The sequence below is a fragment of the Phyllostomus discolor genome, chromosome 1 (genome assembly GCF_004126475.2).
Source record: "Phyllostomus discolor isolate MPI-MPIP mPhyDis1 chromosome 1, mPhyDis1.pri.v3, whole genome shotgun sequence".
NCBI classification, from domain to species: Eukaryota; Metazoa; Chordata; class Mammalia; order Chiroptera; family Phyllostomidae; genus Phyllostomus; species Phyllostomus discolor.
This window is the reverse complement of record NC_040903.2, coordinates 167,368,252-167,389,452: the sequence shown is the minus strand read 5'-3', so window position 1 is coordinate 167,389,452 and position 21,201 is coordinate 167,368,252. Positions and strand designations below refer to the sequence as shown.

At 39.9% G+C, this 21,201-nt stretch overlaps 1 pseudogene; it reads left to right on the top strand.

Annotated features, from left to right (window-relative positions):
• The first annotated feature begins 6,302 nt into the window (after positions 1-6,302).
• On the top strand, positions 6,303-15,110 carry LOC114492205 (annotated as a pseudogene).
• Positions 15,111-21,201: the final 6,091 nt, after the last annotated feature.

Here is a 21,201-nt window from a genome sequence, read left to right as displayed (position 1 = left end):
TGTCCCCATTTTCCCCCTGTTACTCTCTCCTTTCTCCTTTCCCCACTTCCCGCATTCAACTCTCACCCCCGCTACCCTGTCTTTGTCCATGGGTCCCTCATACATGTTTTTCTCTTGTTAATCTGTCTTTTATTATAGGGATATCTCCAACAAGAACCCAGAAAAGTAGAGATAAAATTATTTTTCCTCTCTGTTGATTTGAGAATGTCCAAATTTTTATAAAAATTTATTTGACTCAGAGGATAGATACATCTGGAAGCAAGATTTCAAGAGTCTGTGATAAATGCTTCAAAGAAATAACAGTTTGCTGATGCAGATCCTGGCCAGCAGGATCCATGTGTTGTGGCTGCAATGAACAAATTGACACAGACTACAGAAGTCCTGTGGAGAAAAAGGGACAGCATGGCTGCTCTCTAAGTGAGAGAGGGCCCCGACCCCTGCCTGGACAGGCTTTTATTGTTTTTCTGGGTACATTACATGCGGATGTAATTTACTATGCACAGTTTCACTGTAGGTGATTACTTTTTACAGATAACAAAGGAAAGAATGTTACTAATTACTTCAAAAAGAAGGATGTTACAGATCAGAGGGAAGAGTGGTTGCACTCATTACGCTCCACACTTGGGAGGTTTAGCACAGATCTTAGGAAGTTACAGTAAGCACTTGCCGCCTCAATCCAGGGTGAGGGAGTTTTAGCAAAAAGCAAGTCTCATAGCAGTCTAGGTACAATGCAGGCCTGATTCCCCATGGGAGAACCTATCTGTGGGCATGGCTCCTGTGTGCCGGAAACTCACTTCCCACTGGCCTTTCTGAGTGGGAGCTGAGTTACATTCCCATGCCACGCAGAATGTCTCCCTATATTTTCCTGCTTATTTCATGCACGTGAGAGTGAGAGAAAGCAAGGTGAGGATTAGATTATAGGATAGTTAAGATTATGTGCTATTTCGAGGGTGGTTGTGTCACAGGTGGGCACAGGTAACCAGGTTCTTAGTGATCGGGACAAAGAATTGAACCGAACACCCAGAGTTCATAGAAGAGAACATGGGAGCAGGCCAACTCCAAGCAGAGATTGACCTCATGGGCTAGAGGGACTCTATTCTTAGAGGGAGGATCCTTTCTGGCTAGTTTTGGTGGGCTTTTACTGAGTATATACAAGTAGTTGCATTACTTTAAAGCTACTGCGCATGTGGTTTCCCATGATCCTCCACTATTGGCCACCAGGGAAGAGGGTCCCACAATGCTACCGAATTGACCCCCGTTTCTCCTGGGGTCCCCCTGTACTAGGTTCACCATTCCCTAAGCCAGAGAATTATAGCTTTCCATGCTAGAGATTGGTGAAGAAGAGTTATTTATTCAAGTTATGCAGACTAAAACTAATGACTTAATGTCTTTGTTAAAATCCCAAAGTCCCTTGAAACACTCACAAACACACACAGTCCTTCCTTCCCTCCTTTGCCCAGTCTGGGGTACTGTATCTCAGGAAAAGAAGTAGAAGTCCATGGCTTAGGCAGCTCTTGGTTTTTCCTAGTAATTTGTGCTCAGCTGGCAGGCCTTCCTTAGTTCCCAGCACCATTGGTTGTGTTGCCAGGATCTCCAGCTAAAGCCGCATGGTGATTCTTCTCATGGCTGCAGGGGGGCGGGGGTGATCCCTCTTTCTGGGAGAACAACGGCAGCAGCAGCACCACCACCGAGAGGGCTAGCACGGAGCTCATCGTGTCCTGGCCCCAGGTCCAGAGCAGGTGGCTGGGAGGTTGGCCTGAGACTCCAAGAGCCGAGTGGTAAGTGTGGGCACAGTGCGCCAAGGGCTGGAGGTGGCTGCGGCAGCAGGGCAGTGACCCAGTGCTTCCGAGTGAGTTACTGGTGGCCACTTCTCCTGGCTGCAGAGCCAGCTGGGGCTCGGAGCTGCAGGCGGCTGCATCACTGGCGGTGTCTACGGGGCTATAACAGGGCAGGCGGCCGCGGAGACTCCCATCTGTCCACGCTGGCCCCTGCCCCCTCCTCACATGGCTGCAGGAGTTTCCAGTTAGCCAAAACCACATGGATCTCTCTTCAATGGCTGCTGCACCTGAGTTTAAATCCCCGCACCAATCTTCCTCTGCAGCCCCATTTCCGACTCCTCCCACACTCAGCTTCACATGCCAGAACTCTCAAAGCCTTCCAGCTTTACTGGGCTGCCATCATGAGTCTGGGCAGGCGTGGCCCCTTGTCATGGAGTCAATTTTCTCTGAGCTCCCACACAGGCGCTGTAACTCAGGGGACCTGCCCCCCAGTTACATCTTGGTGGGGAAGTTGCTTCCATTCCCCTGGCTCAGAGCTGGTCACAGCTATTTAGCATATCTATGCAACCAGTTAAAGGTTATATATATGTTAAATGACCACACCAGAGGGTAGCTGCAAGGCTGTTGCTATGCGAAACAGCTCTCAATGGCCCTGCTTCATTTGTCCCTTCCCCCAACCCACACCTGGGGAGTGGGGGTGAGGACATCCTATATACTTTTTTAATATTTCCTGGACACCTTGAGTTCTGAACTCCATTACAAATCCTTGTTTTGGGGACCCTTTGGCTGCACCCTCCTACAGTTGTGCTTTAAAAGTGTTAGGTAGGATAGATAGCAAACCAAGGCAGGGAAGAAGAGGGATACAAGTCCCACTCACTAAATCTGCAGTCCTTGAAATTCTACGTATTTTTTCCATTATCTGGGAAAGAAAGACTTTGAAACTGTGTTTTTATCCCAATGCCTGAAAGGCTGGAAAGGACCCTCAGTGCCTAAAGGAGGAAGTCCCTTAACACCTTTGGGTATTCATGCCCCAAAGGGGAAAGCTAACACCACCTTTACTTGTCAATTAATATGTAACTTCTTCCCTCTCCCTCATCCCAATAAATATATAAATCATCTAAACAAAGGATCTCTTTTGCTCTTGCCACTCCTGCCCTTGTCACCCTTGCTTTTGCCTTTCTCCCTGACTTGGGCAAGGCCTGTTCTCTTCCATGAGAATGTGTCACCAATAAACCCTGCTTGCATGATAAACAGACTTGCTGATCTGTAATTTTTTTACTTGGTGAGAAGAATCAAATTTCTGAGAGCTTCTCCCATAACTGAAGGAAGGGTCTGAAAAGAGGCATTTCAAAAGCATGTTAACCTAGATGCACAGAAACAATGGATAGGGCTTTCTTAAAGCAAAGACGAAATTTGTACTGAAGAAGTCATATGCCTGGAATGTGACTACACACCATGACCTGCCCAGTTAGGAATTTATAATTAGATTGTCCTTGGAAAGGACAGTACTGTTCCATCTGGAATGTGTAAGTTCTTGACTTTGTGCCGGAAAGATTTCATGACACAAGTCCAGGTGATTTTGAGAGTACATTTATTAAAGCTAGGGACAGTAAAACAAAAGAAGGACCTAAGATGGAAGAGGCAAGAGCACAGCAACAGGAGTAAGCCTAGGCTGAGCTGCCTAGATGCAGAAAAGGAGACCACAGTAACAGAAGTGAGGCTGCATGGACTTAGTATAAAAGGTACAGAGGTGAAAAGGTACAAGATACCACTGCCTGCTGCTCCCCTGGTTCCAAGTCTCCTGGGAAGCTTTAGAGCTTAGGAGAAAAGAAAGAAGGAGGTGAGGAAAGAAGAGGGTGGAGGAAGGCACAGGTGTGCTCGAGGGAGAGTGCATGCTGGGTCCTTTGTCTTAAGGGCTTTTATCTGTTTTCTAAAGGTGGAAATTTTAGGGGAGATCTCAATCAGAATATTCATCATCTTTCCAGGCATATCATTTGATATGCTGATGCATCAAAATGAGTGTATAGAGGGGTCAGCGTCATTCTCTGGTCAGTTTCACCTTCACTGGAAAGGAACTGGGACTGAGGTGGGTCTGCCCCTGCACAGTCTGGACTGTGTTTACCATTTGCTCCTGAATGTCCTTTGTTAGGGAAGATAAGACCTTGCAATTTGTTAGTTGGCTGTAAACTACTCTGCCTTATTCAGCTATCTGTCTCAGTTTTTCCATTCCACTTGCCAAGGAATTTTTCTAAATTTTTACTAACCTGCCACAAGATCACCCTATGAGGTTACTTTCTATAGAACCCCCTTTTTGTCCACATTCCCTACAGAGCAATGGGCTTAATCATATACCTCAGGTGTGCAGCAGGCTATAACATTCATATTTATGTAAGTTACAAAATTACCTAACAGCATATTTCTCAGAAAGTATTATTAAGTTGTGGATGCCTCTTTTTCTAATTTAAATACCTGAGAAAAGACATCTTTTTGGCTCTGCTAATAACTATCATGACATCAGAGCAGTTTCTTAGGTTGGATTCCCACAGAAGCTGACTTGGAGGCACAAATGCAAGAGCTGATAGTTAACTTGGGATGTGGTTCCTGGAAGCACTTTTCAGCAAGCAGGGAATTGAGACAATGAAGGGAAGGAAGCCAAGAAAGGATTCATTAATGAGCAAGTTACTGCTATGTGCAACTGTGCCAAGATAGAACTCTAGAAGACAGTGTAGAATATTCCTCAGAGTTAACCAGGCAAAGACGTTGGCTATTTGTTCTTTAACTCCCATCTGTCATTGGCTGGGGGCTGATTCCAGGGCAGAGTTAACCCATGTACACCCAGCCTACCCTACTTCCCTTAAGTAGAAAGTGGCAGGTGCTTACAGCAGGATGCTGTCAGCATAATGTGGATCAGGGACTGTGGAGAGGATACAGGCAGGGAACCAACAGCATCTGTTATTGGCAGAACTCTATTCTGGTCAAATCATAGGTTAATGGCCTTTGGGTCAGTGTTTATCAGCTTGGCTCCTGTAAGGGTTGCAGTTATGTAATATTAAGAATTTCATAGGATACTTTTACAGGAGGGATGTGGGCATGGCAAGAAACATGAAGATAATTACAGTGGCAGATCACTTATCTGGAAGCCTAAACACCATAGCAACCAAACAACAGAACTATTAAAAAGAATATTGTAGATTAACCAGTGATAACAATAATGTAACAGCTATGTCACTGGTAATGCATGTGTTCTGATACTACTTAGTTGTTTGTAGGTTTAGGCACACAAAAACTGTTTCTAAAGCTTTGTATTAAAGCTATGCAAATATATTTTATATAGGCCCCAATCTAAATAATAGAGAGAAATCAAGAAAAAAAGGGCTCATTTCCTTCCTCCAAGGTTTAGCCCAAAAGTCTGTGTAGGTGGCTAGGAGCCTGGGGATGAGCAGTGGTTGTGGTGGGCTGGCATACAGTGTTGCACCTGAGCAGTCTGAGAGGGCATCCCTGTGGGGAGGAGGCAGTCTGGAGCAAGGTGTCAGCGTGTCACTGGAGCGTGTCACATGGAGGGACAGCAGCAGCAATTCGAAAGTAGTTATACATAGGGTTATTGAACAAACATGTCAGTAATACTCACTCTTTAACAACATAGGGGATATGGGCACCAAGCCCCTGCACAATTGAAAATCTGTGCATAACTTTTGACTCCCCAAAAACTTAACTATGGTCCCTCAGTATCCACAGAGAAATTGTTCCAGGACCCCTGAGCATAGCAAAATTTGCAGGTGTTCAAGTCCCAAAATGGAGTAGAACATTGCATAGTTGATACTGAGATCTAATCAGATCACTGGGGAGGTGGGGGGGAGTGGGGAGAAGGGAGAGGCTGTAGGAGGAGGTTGGCTGAGGCAATGCTAAACAGTCTAAGCCAGGATTGGCTGAGAAGCTAAATGCCTCCAGAGCACATGGAAATATGGGCCAGAAGATTTAAAATAAAAAGAGGGCAGAAACTGGCTCTTGGGCTCTCATTCTCATGGATGCCTAGATGGATGATCTTGCTACAGCTGCTTGCATTTCCCAAAGGATGGTATTTTGGATGGGAGAAGAAACTTTGGGTGCAGCCTAGGATCAGGCTGGCCTGGCAGAGGGTGGAAGGATTATTCTTCTTTGGGTGTTTTAGAGGGGATGAGCTCTGAGGCAGAAGCTTGCCATACCTCCAAAATAATGTAGCTTTTGAATAAAGGATTCCTTTCCTTTGTCACCAAAGCTTTGCCTCTGGAATTTTGCTTAGAGAGTGGCGGTGGGCAGCAGAACTCCACTTGCTTCTCAGTAACATAGCCCTGAGCATTGCAGATACCCAACTGCAGATGGAAAATCCTATTTTCAGTCCGTGGTTGGTTAAATCCCTGGATTGAAATGCAGGGATACGAAGAGTTGACTATATACACTGTATTTAAAGAAAAAAAAAGTCACGTATAAGTGGATCTGTGCAGTTCAAACTTCTGTTGTTCAAGGGTCAGCTATATATTGAGGATAATGGTTGCCTGGATTCTCATTGTTGGAGAAGGTAAGTACAAATGAGAAAACTAGAATGAACCCTGTGTTTTTGGATTGTCAATACCAATGAACTCATGGATTTCAATAGGTGGGTGGGTACTTAGATAGATGGGTGGATAGATAAATGTGGTTTTAAATGTATATAAGTATATATACATTTCCTAGCTCTGTCCACTGTGACAGCCTGGGAAGAGCAGTATTCCAACAGCAATAAGCACATCTAGGCATCCAGATCTTGGTTTCTAAATTGCATTTTCTATTTAAAGGAACAAGGTAGAGAGGAGGCAGGGAATGTACAAGATGAGCCTGGAATATCATGTGTCAGAAGGTAAGAAAGCATTCAGAAATGATGAGCACATTAAAAGAACAGAATTGCCAATTTCTGAAGACTCCCACTGGCCAAACTTGGGACAATTTGATCATCAAAATAAGTAACAATAATAAGAATTATAAAATTAAATTGAATAGGATTCATGACTCCACATTGATATACATAAATAAATGAGAAAGTTTTCCCTTGTAACTAGTAAATGTAGAAAAAATGATGGAGTTTTAGAAAATCACTATTTGACAATCATAATAATAATTGAGAAAAAATGCTAAAACCAGTGGGATGAAAAGCCTCTCAACAAAATATTTTTTAATTAGAAAGTTAAAGAGTATAATTTTACAGAGGAGAAGCTTGTACTAACCTTAGTCAAATGTAACTAAAGACCCACTGAGGGGAGTTTCCTAAAGCAAAAGGAGTCACTCCAAAGGAATAATCTTTTTACTTCCAAGGATCAAAATTCTAACCATCCCTGTTTACTACCTTCGGTATTCTCCCTCACTATCTCCTTTTCAACTGACCTTTTTGACCAAGTACCTTATTTAAAAATAAAAATGATATCATTTCACTCTGAGCCTTTAAAAGATCTCTTTTATTTTCATAGCTGCTTTGTTTTCACAAAAATGTCAAAATAGTTTGAATGAAAATTGTGATTAATTTTTATTTCTTCTTTAAGTTGTGGCTGTGTGATTTACCATGAGAACTGCTCCCACAATACATAAGGTTTTGACAGGTTTTTCAAAGTCAAAATGTTCTTGGTGAAAGTCTTACAGGAATTAATAGAACTCTTTTGACGGAATTTACTCCATGTAGTGAATTTAAAATGGCCACTAATTCTTTGCAACTCCTCCCACCAAGAGGTAGAGTCTGTTGAATCTGGGCCAGCCTTGTGACTTTGACCAACAGAATATGGTGAAGTGACATTTTGACTCTTCCTGGCTAAGGCCTCAGAAGTCTTGATGTCTCTGCTTTAGCCCCATTGAAAACAGCTGCCACATGATAGCCCCTCAGCTAGCCTACTACAGAGGCCCATGTGGAGGCAACCTGAGGTGCCTAATCAACAGCCACAGTCAACTGCCAGACATGTTACATGAGACCGATCATGACCATTCTGCCCCCAGCCAACTTGCCAATAACACACATGTCGACCCATTCAACCAAGAAGAGTAGAGGCAAGTCATCCCCATTGAGAGCCCTGTCTAAAATACCAGTCCATAGAATTATAAGCCTTAATAAACCAGAAGTCAAAACACTATGACCTGTGGGCCAAATCTGTCTCACTGCCTGTTTGTAAATAAAGTTTTATTAGAACATAGCCACACCCATTTTTTTTACATATTATCTATGGTTTCTTTTGAGCTAAAACAGTCATTTGAGTAGTTTTGATGGGGATTGTATAGTCTACAAAGTCTAGAAATTTCTATTTAGCCCTTTACAAAAAGGGTTTGCCAAGCTTTATTTTAAGCCATTAAATTTTGGGATTGTTTGTTATGCAGCAGTAGATAACTCAAACACTCCCTATAAAACAGAAGAGCAGTCAAGTCTGCTTGAACTATAATTAATTTCTGTAATTTCATGTACACATGTTGAGGTCTGTGAAGGCATTTAACTTTATGTGGGCCAACATCTGTTTTCATATGAATAACAATGTCATTTTTCTAGATAGAGTATGTTAATAATGCTGGGCACAATATCCACTTTCTTAATACAAAGCACTTTTTGAATTTAATAACCAGATAAAATCCAATATGCTTCTTTTCCACCCTCAGAAAATGTTTTATTTAAAAAATTTTCCTGCTAAAATGATTTTAACTTGATGTCATAAATGAGCCTGGGTAGTACATGAAAGTCTTTCAAAGTGTAATAATTCACTGTAGAAAGCCAACCTCTAAGTATTACTGCTACATTTTCACAACTTTTGCCTGATAGCTCTTATCTTATTTTTTTTTAAAGAAAAGTAACGTATTAGCCTGTCTTTAACCTTCAAAGAGATGAACCATATTTTCTGACTTTTACAAGGTATTTTAAAAAACTAATTTTAGGGATTGGCAGATATACTATATAATCCTCGCTTGTTGGAAAGTATATGAATAGATTTCTTTATGAGCTTGGAAATATGAATAAATATAATGTGTAAAGCACTGTCAAGCTCTGATATTTATCTGTGTACTGCAGAAGTTTACTATCTACTCTTCTTTGCTTAAATGCATGGTCAATCAGTTAATGCTGATTAAATGTTACTATTTCTGCAAAAATGGTAAAATAAAATAAATTATAAATGAAGAAAATGGGAACTATAATGTGTTTTTCCATCCAGCTTTAAAGAGATATGAAATGTACAGCAGGACATGAGTGTACAAACTTAATTGTCCTCAGACAGTTTTTAAACAAACACAACTATGAGAGAAAACAGTAGTTATGGAAAAAAAGTGAAAGTGGGAGCCTGAATTGTTATCAGTGTGAGTTATGATTCTGAAGGCTGAACTCTAGGTTAGCGATCAGACTTAAAGGATTTTCCTCCAAGATATTTTCAATTGTCCATTCATATTTTAAGAAAGCCTCTCATAATTCCTAACTTGATCTCTGGCTTTCCTACATGCCCATTATTTATAACACATATCCAATATTTAAAAGTTATACTTAGCATATACTTTTAATGTCCTTGAACTAGAGTTGTAGGATTTGGTGACTGGAAGAGACTTCACAGGTTTTCTGATCTACTGGCTTCATTTTGCAGAAAAGAAAATTGTTTTCTTTTTGAGTATGTGTGTGTGTGTGTTTGGATACTATATATAATAATATGTAAAGGACCAATTTATGTATCATTTTGCATATATCTAACAAACTAGCAGATTCTAGAAATTTTTGAGTGGGATAGAAATAGTAAGCATCAATATCAGCCAGGTGAATTTACTGATTTTAACAATAATTTAATGAAGAAGTTGAGAACCAAAGCATCGCAGGTTCGATTCCCAGTCAGGACACATGCCTGGGTTGCAGGCCATGCCCCCAGCAACCTCACATTGATGTTTCTCTCTCTCTCTCTCTTTCTCCCTTCCCTCCCTCTCTAAAAATAAATAAATAAAATTTTTTTAAAAAGGTTGAGACTATTCTGTTTTTTTATATATATATATATATAAATTATAAGAACTTGGGTAGAATCCTGCAAGATCAGCAAAAAAAAAAAAAATCAAAGGGATCTAAAAATGAGGATAAAAATAGAATTTGTCAGTAGTCTTATGATTTTATCTGAATTATGTACCCTCATTGAAGTCTTCACCCCAATACCTCAAAATCAGACTGTTATTTGGAGATAGGGTCTTAGTGAGGTAATTAAGTTAAACAGAGTCCATCACAGTGAGCTTTAATCCAACTATCTCATAAAAAGAGGAGATAACACACCCAGACACACTTGGAAAGAGGGTCACGTAAAGACATTGGAAAATGGCCACCTACAAACCAAGGAGAGATGCCTCGAAGGAAAACAATCTTGTTATTTCTTTGATCTTGGTCTTCTAGACTTCAGAAATGTGAGAGAATAAATTTCTATTGCTTATGCCACCCGTTCTGTGGTACTTGGTGATGGTAGCCCTAGCAAAATGTGATACCCAGGGCTGAAGGTGACCAAATGACATGACTGCCATCTTTATTACAGTGAACACCATAGTTCTTTTGATGTGACAGAGGATTCTGTAAACTGTATACAGTTCAGATACTCTGTGACAGTTTCTCAGCTCAAGGTTCCATACAAAGACACACATTCTAGACGTCTAAAAATGAGTGGAAAATATTAAAATTTTACTTTGGTCTCTTAAAACACACATAAAGTGACTCAATATTTATAACACATGACAACGTTTCCTTTAAAACCTCTTTTCTCATCTAAAAACCTCCCCTGTCACAGCAGCTAGTCAAATTTCTTTCTCTTTTCTCTCTTTCATAAACTTCCCAAACTTTCTCTCTTAGCCAGCGCTTATTAGCTTTGCCTTTCTTAGTGCCTCCTCTTTCATCTTTGGCATCTCTCCAGCTTTTCCAATAGTTCAATCAAACCTCTTTTCTCTTACCCACTCCACCCATCTCTTTAAAAGGCCAAAGAACTGACCCTGCCAAGAAAGAGCTTTCCTTGACTGAAAGATGGAGAGGAAAGGCTGTGTACAGTCACCAATTTTTTTGCCTGTCAGAATTCTTTTTGGCAGCTGTTTCACATTGTCAATGATATTAAGTTTACAGTAAATTAAAATGTTTCCAAGTTTAAGTGTTAAGTGAAATCATCTCTATCTGAAGTCTTTTTTTTTCACATTAAATGCAAAATTTTTAATTTCTTTCTGTTTCATCTTTTGGCCCAGTGTTCCAAAATTCCAGGATCATTTTGAATCTTTTTTTCTTTCACCTAACACATAGACATTATTTCTAGTCCTATGAATTTGATAGCATGGGACCACCAGCTGAGAATGAGTCAGCAATACAGTGTGGCTGTTTTCATAGAGCTAATTGTGATAGTGAGACATATTAATAGGTCTATGACATCCAAGAGCTAGGAAAGTATCCCTCTGCTAAACTTAGAATTGGTCACACCCTGAAAGTATTGTGCCAAGTTTGTGCACTGTCATTTTAACATACATGTGAAATGCCAGGGAGGGTTTGAGAGTAGAATAACAAAAATGAATCAAAAAATGAAATGAAATGTGGTTAAATGAGTTGAGATTCTTGAAACCAGAAAAGAAACTTTTATATATTTCCTTAAAGCCTCTATAAAAAATGCATTGACCTATTGTTTTTCAGTTTCTCAGGGAGTCCCGGACAAAAGCAGAGGGCGTGGCCTCCAGAAAGTGGGGAAACAACACAAAGTTCTAACAATGGAAGACTGCTTGTGTGGTGCCTCAGTATAATAACAACCAGCAGGAAACACTTGATAAAACACAGTGAACAATTTTTCGTCATCTCAGAGTGAGGAAGGCTTTTCAAAAACTCACATAAAACTCAAGCCATAAAGTAAAAAATACATATAAATGTAAAATTTCCATTAGGAAACTAATAAAACTAGAAAGTTTAAAAAGTCAAAGAGTAGATAATACGCAAAGTCCTAATTTCTTCAATGCACCTAAGAATTGAGTAATTCAATAAAAAAGACTAATAACCCAATAGAAAAATGTACAAAGAATTCAAAGAAAAAGTTTGTATTAAGATAAGTGCAAATTACTAATAAAAATAGTAAAAGTTATTCAACCTCACTAATAAAGAAGTACATGTTATAACTGGAATTAGATATACATGTGAAAGTCCTGTTAAAACGCAAAGTTGGAAAAGTTTCACAATACCCAGAATTGTCAAGAATATAAATAGGTAGTAGTATGAATTGGTATAATCTTCTTGGAGAGTAATTTGGCAATATTGATAATATCTGTAAAAATTTTAAATATTTACACCCTTTGATCCAACCATTATACTTCTAATAATTGATTGTACAGATATTCTTGCACAAGTACAGAAAGATAAAGACACAATTGCAATGTTGTTATAGAAAAAATACCCAAATGCCCATCAATTAGAAATAATTTAAGTAAATTATGGCTCATACATAATATGAAATTCTGAGCATCCATTTTATATTCCTATGCATTCCTATCCACACAGAAATGGAAAGATGTCTTAATATGTACAAAGGGGGAACCTCAGAAAACCCCAGAATTATCTTCTGAAGGGCAGGCCCCTTGTAGCACAGGCTTCCCCCACTAAGTGACTGTTCTAGGGACCTGTCTGTATCAGTGTACCAGCAAGCGCTATTGTGAGAGGTTGCGGTCGGCTTCAGTGAATTTTTTTGAAGACTCTTTTAATGAGTTTGCCTATTTCAGAATGGGTAATTTACAAGCACACCTGTCCACACTGTGCTGCGTGTTCAGCAGTTTTTGATCAAAAATGTAATGACCCCTATGCCCCACCCTCCCTTTTCACCTGATGCCCAGAGTGGCTTTCTTTGTCTGTTTCCCCAGATGAAAAAAGTCCTCAAAGGGAAACATTTTGCTGATATGGAAGAGGTGAAATGAAAAAAAAAAAAGGCAGAAACACAAAAAGGCATCAAAATTGACAAGTTCAAAAACTGGAGCAGTGGGAAAATTCTCAATAGGCATACTGTGTCAAATGGAGGGTACTTTGAAGGTGACTGAAGTCTAAATATGTAAAAATAAATACACAATTTTTTATAAATAAATCCTGTTTTGGGGGTCCCCATCGTACTGTTAGATGAAAAACACATTGTAGAAAACATTATGCACAGTATGATCCCATTTATGAAAAACTGTAAATACATGATATATGTAAGGCTGCACACTAGACTGGTGGGCAGGCCAATGTCCCACAACAAGAGAATGCAGAATTCTCCTCTATCAAAATAGATCAGTTTAAGAGACAGTATTGCAGTTGGTTTCTATAGTCCTATTTGTTCTGTTGCAGAGAACTCGTCAGTCAGCAAGGACCACTCAGGCACACAAAGTTTCTAACCAAATCAGTTTTTTAGTGGCTTCTTAAATATGAACAGATAAAATTACCAGATATTTGGGGAATGCTTCCAACAAGAAGACTAAAGCAAAGAAATTACAAACACATACACATACAAACACCAAAAATAACAACAATAACAACTCAGAAACAACACATGGAGAAAGGAAACATTTTAAAAAGTCATTAATAGCTTCAGTTTTCATGACACACAAAATAATTCCCTTTTATTTAAAAACATCAAAAAAAGAAAGGGAAAAAATAGGAACTTTTATGGATAATAAACCATCATGGAAAAATTCAGTGGAAGAGCTAGAAGATAGTTAGGGAAATCTCTTAGAAAATAATGCAAAATGCAAGCAAGGTTAAAGAGGAGGAAGGAGGCAGGTGGCCACCCCCTCCCAGCCACATGGGTGGAAGCATGACCGGATTGCTAAGCCTCAGAAGAAACCCATCTATTGCAGGCCTAGCCTGGGTTGCTGCCTTTAAAAACAAGGGAAGGTGGGTAAATTATCAGCCGCAACACAAATTGGAATTTCCAGAGAGGCCTTATTTCAAAACTTTATAAAGAATGAGAACCATACAAGCCAGGCAGTGAAAGACAAACACCATATGATCTCACCTTTAACAGGAACCTAAATAACAAAACAAATAAACAAACAAAATGTAACCAAAGACACTGAAATAGAGGACAGGCTGACAGTGACCACAGGGGAGAGTAGAAGGAATTTAAGGGGACAGTGGGAAGGGTTCACAGGAACAAACTTAAAGGACACATGGTCATAAACTAAGGGGAGGGTGGTAATGGGAGGGAAGTGAGGAGGGGTAGGAGGGGGGACTGGATTGGGAGTAAAAAGGAGAAAACTGTATTTGAACAATGATTAAAAAATAAATTAATTAATTTTAAAAAAAGAATGAGAACCAGATGAACTTCTTTCTACAAGGGAAATTGAACTGGCCTGAGTTGGAGGGAAAGGGCAACGTGTGTCTAACCTGTAACTAACACCAGGTCTTGTATGAGCGACAGCCCTTTCCTGATTAACTATGTGGACCAACAATTCCTGGAAGAGCTCTGGAAAAAATCTAAGCAGGGAAATATCAATACCGAGCTGTGGTATTTGTGACCAGCATGGCAACTCAGCAGCTGTGTAGGGTCTGTGTTTTTTGTGGTCACCTGGTGGTATATGGACAAGGGTCTTCTGGCTTCTGGTTGGCTTTTGGGATGACCTGGCTTCCTCACTGACTGGCTGTTTTGTTTGATTTCACTGATGGAGGAGAAGGGCTGAGGAAGAGCAGGCAAACCCAGTGGGCTGACTTCATTAGTCTCACATTTGGTTTTTCCCCAGTACTGAAGACCCTGAGAGTGTGTCAGCTCTGGCACCACCTACACTGTGCCAGTCTTCATGCTCTCAGGCCCCTCCATCTTCTTTAACTATGGTACCAATGCTGCCATTGTGTCCAGTACGTTGTCCTTGAACATGGCCATCTTTGCTTCTGCCTACCTTGACACACGCCTGTCCTGGTTCCTGCATGCCTTCACCATGGTGAAATTTGCCATGCAGACTTTTGCCCTGTGGCCCATGTTATAGAAAAAACTGAAGGCATGTACTCCCTGTAGCTATATGGGTGGGAGTCACTCTTTTTTTTTTTGCATTTAAGAGGCCTGCATCCATCATTGTTGTAGAAACCAGCCTCTTTGACCTTCCACTGGTGTTCGTCTCCTGTCTCTGCCCTTTTTACCTCATTTGTCTGCAACTTTTTTAAGAAAACATTCATGGGCCTTGGGAGGAGGCTGAGATCAAAGAAGACTTGTCCAGCTTCCTCAGTTCAATTAGGGACCTCCATTTTGTTGTCATGGTAAGCTGATAGAATATCCAAACAGGATAGATTTGAAAGAAGAGTTCCATTCTGGAAGCAACAGACTGCTGTGGGTGGTGATGCAGATCTTGGCCGGCAGGATCCATGTGTTGTGGCTGCAATGAACAAATTCACATGGACTACAGAAGTCCTGTGGAGAAAAAGGGATGGCATGGCCACTCTCTAAGTGAGAGAGAGCCCTGACCCCCACCTAGACAGGCTTTTATTGTTTTTCTGGGTATATTACATGAGGATGGTCCTCATTTACTATGCACAGGTTCACTGTAGGTGATTACCTTTTACAGATAACAAAAGAATGTTGCCAATTACTTCAAAGAGAAGGATGTTGCAGACAAAGGGGAAAAGTGGTTGACCTGGTTACACTCCATACTTGGGAGGTTTAGCACAGACTTTAGGAAGTTACTTTAAAGATATGCAGAAAACATTTGCTGCCTCAATTCAGGGCGAGGGAGTTTTAGCAAAAGCAAGTCTCATAGCAGCCTAGGTACAATGCAGGTCTGATTCCCCATGGGAGAACCTATCCATGGATGTGGCTCCTGTGTGCCAGAACCTCGTTTCCCAGTGGCCTTTCCAAGTGGGGGCTGGGCTACATTCTCATGCCATGCAAAACGGTTCCCTACTGGCTGGGAGAACAGAGATCAAAAGAAAAAGTTAACCAAAGGCTTGGGTGGTGAAGATGCTTATCCTTTTGTTAACTGATGGAAACAATGAAGCCATTTGGGGCCCTCATGGATAATTGCCTCCCATTATTACTCACTGTAACAAATGAAACAATATGGTTTCTATTTATTAGAAAAAACAACATAACCAAAAGAAGAAGAAGAAAACACAAGAAGATAAGAATGCCAGTCCATCAAGGCCAATACCCGAATAATAAAAGTTCCATAAAGAAAAAAGAAAATGGAGGATGGCAATGATCACAGAAATACAAAGTTTACCCAGAATGAAAGGATACAAGTTTTCAAATGGAAAGAGCATAAAGAACATAATAAATGACCAGCACACTGAATGGATAAAGACCCATACCAAGCACACCATTATGGGATTTCAGATCCCCAGGCATAAAAAGAAAATTTTAAATAGGAAAAAGCACACAAACAAAACAGACAACATACAAAGTTTTAAGAATCAGAATGGCAGATATGTCAACAGCAATTGTGAAAGCAAAACCAATGAAACAGGCCTTCAACAATTCAAGGAAAAACTATTTGCAATGTCGAATTATTTATCTAAACTATCAACCAAGTGATTGTAGTAGTTTATAATAAAGGCATTTTCAGTTATTCATGAGCACAAAAAATTTACCTTCCATGCAAAGTTTTTCAGGAAGTTACCCAACTGTGCTTCATCAGGGGCTGTAAAGCAAGAAAAATGTATTGGGATTCAGGAAATAAGAGATACAAGATAGAAAAGAAGTGAAAGCACTTTCCAGAAATGGAAACAAAGCTAGATTCAGTTCTAGTTCACATAGGAGTAAGATGATAGAGTAGTCTAAAAGGGATATTGTAAAAGAGAGAGAGAGTCAGAAAGAGAGAAAGAAGAAGAAGAAAGAAAGAAAAACAAAATCAAACAAAAGCTATTGATATAGTTATACTGATTTAGGTTTTATAGCTCTGTTGGAAGGTTTGGGATCAGTTCCATACATACTGAGCAAATGGAAAAAAAAAACCACAGGCAGTTACTGACTCTAGAAAAAAATAAAAGTGGTGGTAAAAGTGAAATGCAATATATAGACTATATATATATTAAATGACTAATTGTGAACAATATTGATATTACTTATTTTTCACAGCTTGTGTTTTTTTTTAATTTGTAGTGAAATACACATAACATAAAATTTACCATTTTAACCATTTTTAAGTGCACAGTTTGGTGGCAGTAAGCACATTCACACCATTGAGTAATTTTTTGTTTGAAATCATTTTTGTTTTCAATTACAGCTGATATACAATATTACATTAGTTTCTGGTGTATAAACCAATGATTAGACATTATAGAACTTGCTAAGTGATCACCCAGTAAATCTAGTATCCTGCCGACACTATACACAGTTATTACAATATTATTGACTATACTCCCTATTTTGTACTTTACATCCCCCTGACTATTCTGTATAATCACCAATTTGTATTTCTTAATCTCTTCACCTTTTTCACCCATCCCCCCAACACACTTCCATCTGGCAACCGTCAAAATGTTCTCTGTATCTATGAGTCTGTTTCTGCTCTGTTTATTTTGTGTTTTAGATTCCAGATATAAGTGAAATTGTATGGCATTTGTCTTCCTCTGTCTGACTTATTTCACTCAGCCAATATCCTCTCAGTCCATCCATGTTGTCCAGATGGCAAGATTTCATTCTTCTTTTATGGCTGAGTCATATTCCATTGTAATAAGCACCACTTCTTTTATTTTTTAAAAATATTTTATCTATTTATTTTGAGAGAGAAAGAAAGGGAAGGAGAAAGAGAGGGGGGAAATATCAGTGTGTGGTTGCCTCTTGCATGTCCCCTTTTGGGGACCTGGCCCGCAACCCAGGTCATGTGCCCTGATTGGGAACTGAACCAGCAACCCTTCGGTTCACAGCCTGTGTTCAATCCACTGAGCCACACCAGCGAGGGCATAAGCACCACTTCTTTATCCATTCACCTTTTGATAGACATATAGGTTGCTTCCATATATTAGCTATTTTAAATAATGCTGCAATAAACATATGGGTGTATATATCTTTTCAATTTAGTGTTTTGGGTTTCTATGGGAAAATACCCTGTAGTGGAATTGTTGGGTCCTTCTTTGTCTTTGTTATAGCCTTTGTTTAAAAGTTTATTTTGACTCTGACTTGTGTAGCTCAGTGGATTGAGCACGGGCTGTCAACCAAAGGGTCGTTGGTTTGATTCCCAGTCAGGGCATATGCCTGGGTTGCAGGCCAGGTCCCCAATGGGGGCCATGTGAGAGGCAACCACACATTGACATTTCTCTCCCTCTCTTTCTCCTTCCCTTCCTCTCTCTAAAAATAAAGAAATAAAATACTTTTTAAAAAAGTCTATTTTGTCTCGTATAACTATTGCTACCTCAGCTTTTGTTTGTTTCCATTTCTATAAAATCATTTTCTAACCCTTTATTTTCAGGCTGTGTATGAAGTGAGTCTCTTATAGACAGTATATATAAATATCTTCTTTGTTATCCATTCAGCCTCCACAGGTCATTTAATTGGAACATTTAATCTATTTGCATTTAAAGTAATTGTTGATAGATATATATTCATTGCCATTTTTTGGTTCATTTTTAATCTTTTTCTTCTTCTCCTCCTCCTTCTTATTCCGGAAGACTCTTTAACATTCCTTTTAATACTGGTTTGGTGGTGATGATCTCTTAGATTTTTCTTGTCTTGAAGCACTTTATCTGTCCTTTGATTTTAAGTAATAGCTTCGCTGGGTAGAGTAATCTTGGTTGTAGGTTCTTGCTTTTCATCATTTTGAGTATTTCTTGCCAATCCCTTCTGGCTTACCTTTGTTGAGAAATCAGCAACCACAGTCTTATGGGAACTTTATTGCAGGTAACTAACTGCTATTATCTTGTTGCTTTTAAGATTCTCTCTTTGCTTTTAACCTTTTTTTTAAGATTTTATTTTATTTATTTTTAGAGAGGGAAGAGAGAAGGAGAGAGAGGGAGAGAGAGAGAGAGAGAGAGAGAGAGAGAGAGAAATATCAATGTAAGGTTGCTGGGGGTCATGGCCTGCAACCCAGGCATGTACCCTGACTGGGAATCGAACCTGCGACACTTTGGTTTGCAGTGCTTTTAATCTTTTGCAGTTTAATTCTGATGTGTCTTGGTGTGGGGCCCTTTGGGACTGTCTGTGTTTCCAGGACTTGTATATCTATTTCCTTCACCAAGTTAGGGAAGTTTTCTGCTAGTGTTTTTTCCCATAGGTTTCAATTCCTTGCTGTGTCTTCTCCTTCTGGCACCCCTATGATGCCAGTGTTGGTATGCTTCAAGTTGTCCCAGAGGGTTCTTATACTATCCTCATTTTTTTTGGATTCTTTTTTATCTTTGTTGTTCTCATTGAGTGTTTTCCACTTTCTTACCTTCCAAATTTCTGATTAGAACTGCTGCTTCATTTACTCCACTGTTGATTCCCTATAATGTATTCTGCATTTCTGACTGGTTGCTTTTATGTTTTCTATCTATGTTTTTATGTTTTCTATCTCCTGGTTGAAGTCTTCTCTTTTTTAAGTATATTTTATTGATTATACTATTACATAATTGTCCCACTTTTCTCCTCTTATTCCCCTCTGCCCTACAACCCCCCTTCCACCAGCATTCCCTCCCACCCCTCAGTTCAAGTCCATAGGTTATAAACATAAGTTCTTTGGCTTCTCCATTTCCTATACTATTCTTAACCTCCCTCTGTCTATTTTGTACCTACCATTTATGCTTCTTATTCCCTATTCTCTCCCACCCCCTCCCTGCTGATAACCCTCCATTTGATTTCCATTTCTGTGATTCTGTTCCTGTTCCAGTTGTCTGCTTAGTTTGTTTTTGTTTTACTTTTATGTTCAGTTGTTGATAGTTGTGAGTTTGTTGTCATTTTACTATTCTTCCTCTTTTTTATTTTAAAGGTTTATTTATTTATTTTTAGATAGAGGGGAAGGGAGGAAGACAGCCAGGGAGAGAAACATCAATGTGTTGTTGCCTCTCACACACCCCTACTGGTGAGCTGGCCTGAAACCCAGGCACATGCCCTGACTGGGAATGGAACTGGCAACACTTTGGTTCACAGGCTAGTGCTCAGTCCACTGAGCCACACTAGCCAGGGTCAATTTACTGTTCATATTTTTTATCTTCTTCTTTTTCTTAGTAAGTCCCTTTAACATTTCATATAATAAGGGCTTGGTGGTGATGAACTCCTTTAACTTGATCTTATCTGGGAAACACTTTTTTTGCCCTTCCATTCTAAACAATAGCTTTGCTGGATAAAGTAATCTTGGATATAGTCCCTTGCTTTTCATGACTTTGAATACTTCTTTCTAGCCCCCTCTTGCCTGTAAGATTTCTTTTGAGAGATCAGCTGATAGCCTTATGGTAACTGTCTCCTTTTCTCTTGCTGCTTTTAGGATTCTCTCCTTATCTTTAGTCTTGGCTAATGTAATTATAATGTGCTTTGGTGTGTTCCTCCTTGGGTCCAACTTCTTTGGGACGTTCTGAGCTTCCTGGACTTCCTGGAAGTCTCTTTCCTTTGCCAGATTGGGAAAGTTCTTCTTCATTATTTGTTCAAATAAGTTTTCAATTTCTTGCTCTTCCTCTTCTCCTTTTGGTACCCCTATGATTTGGATGTTGGAACGTTTAAAGATGTCCTGGAGGTTCCTAAGCCTCTCCTCAATTTTTTGAATTCTTGTTTCTTCATTCTTTTCTGGTTGGATGTTCCTTTCTTACTTCTGGTCCACACTATTGATCTGAGCTCCACTTTCCTTCCCATCACTGTTGGATCTCTGTGCCTTTCCTTCATATTGCTTAGCATAACCTTCATTTTTTCATCTAATTTGTGACCAAATTCAACCAATTCTGTGAGCATCATGATTGTCAGTGTTTTGAACTGTGCATCTGATAGGTTGGCTATTTCTTTGTTGCTTAGTTGTTTTTCTGGAGTTTTGATCTGTTCTTTCACTTGGGCCATATTTCTTTGTCTTGGAACACCTGTTAGGTTGGAAGGGATGGAGCCTTAGGTACTCACCAGGGTGGGGCAACCCAGCTTGTTGCATTGTGGTGCTGCTTATCAGGGAGGGGTCAGAGAGGAAATAATGCCACTTGCTCAGCTCTCACCCCATTTTCATTCACTTCCTCTGCCACCTATGAGTAAATTGGGCCCTTCTGGTGCTGATTCCTGGGTGGGTAGGCTTGTGTACATTCTAGGACCCTGTGGGTCTCTCCAACAAACTCTCCTGTGAGGCTGGGAGTTCCTTCCACCACTGCAATTCCCACAGATTTTTACAGCCAGAGGATTTAAGGTTTTCTTTTCCCATGCATGAACCCTGGGTTGCATTGTCTATGTTGCTCCCCAGTTGTTCCTCCTAGTTTATCCACATGCAGATGTGGGACTGTCAGCTGCCTCACCTGCCTGGTCCTCCAGCTGCCACCTTGCCAAATATCCTCTCCACCCTGGCTGCCTGTCTTTGCCCCTCC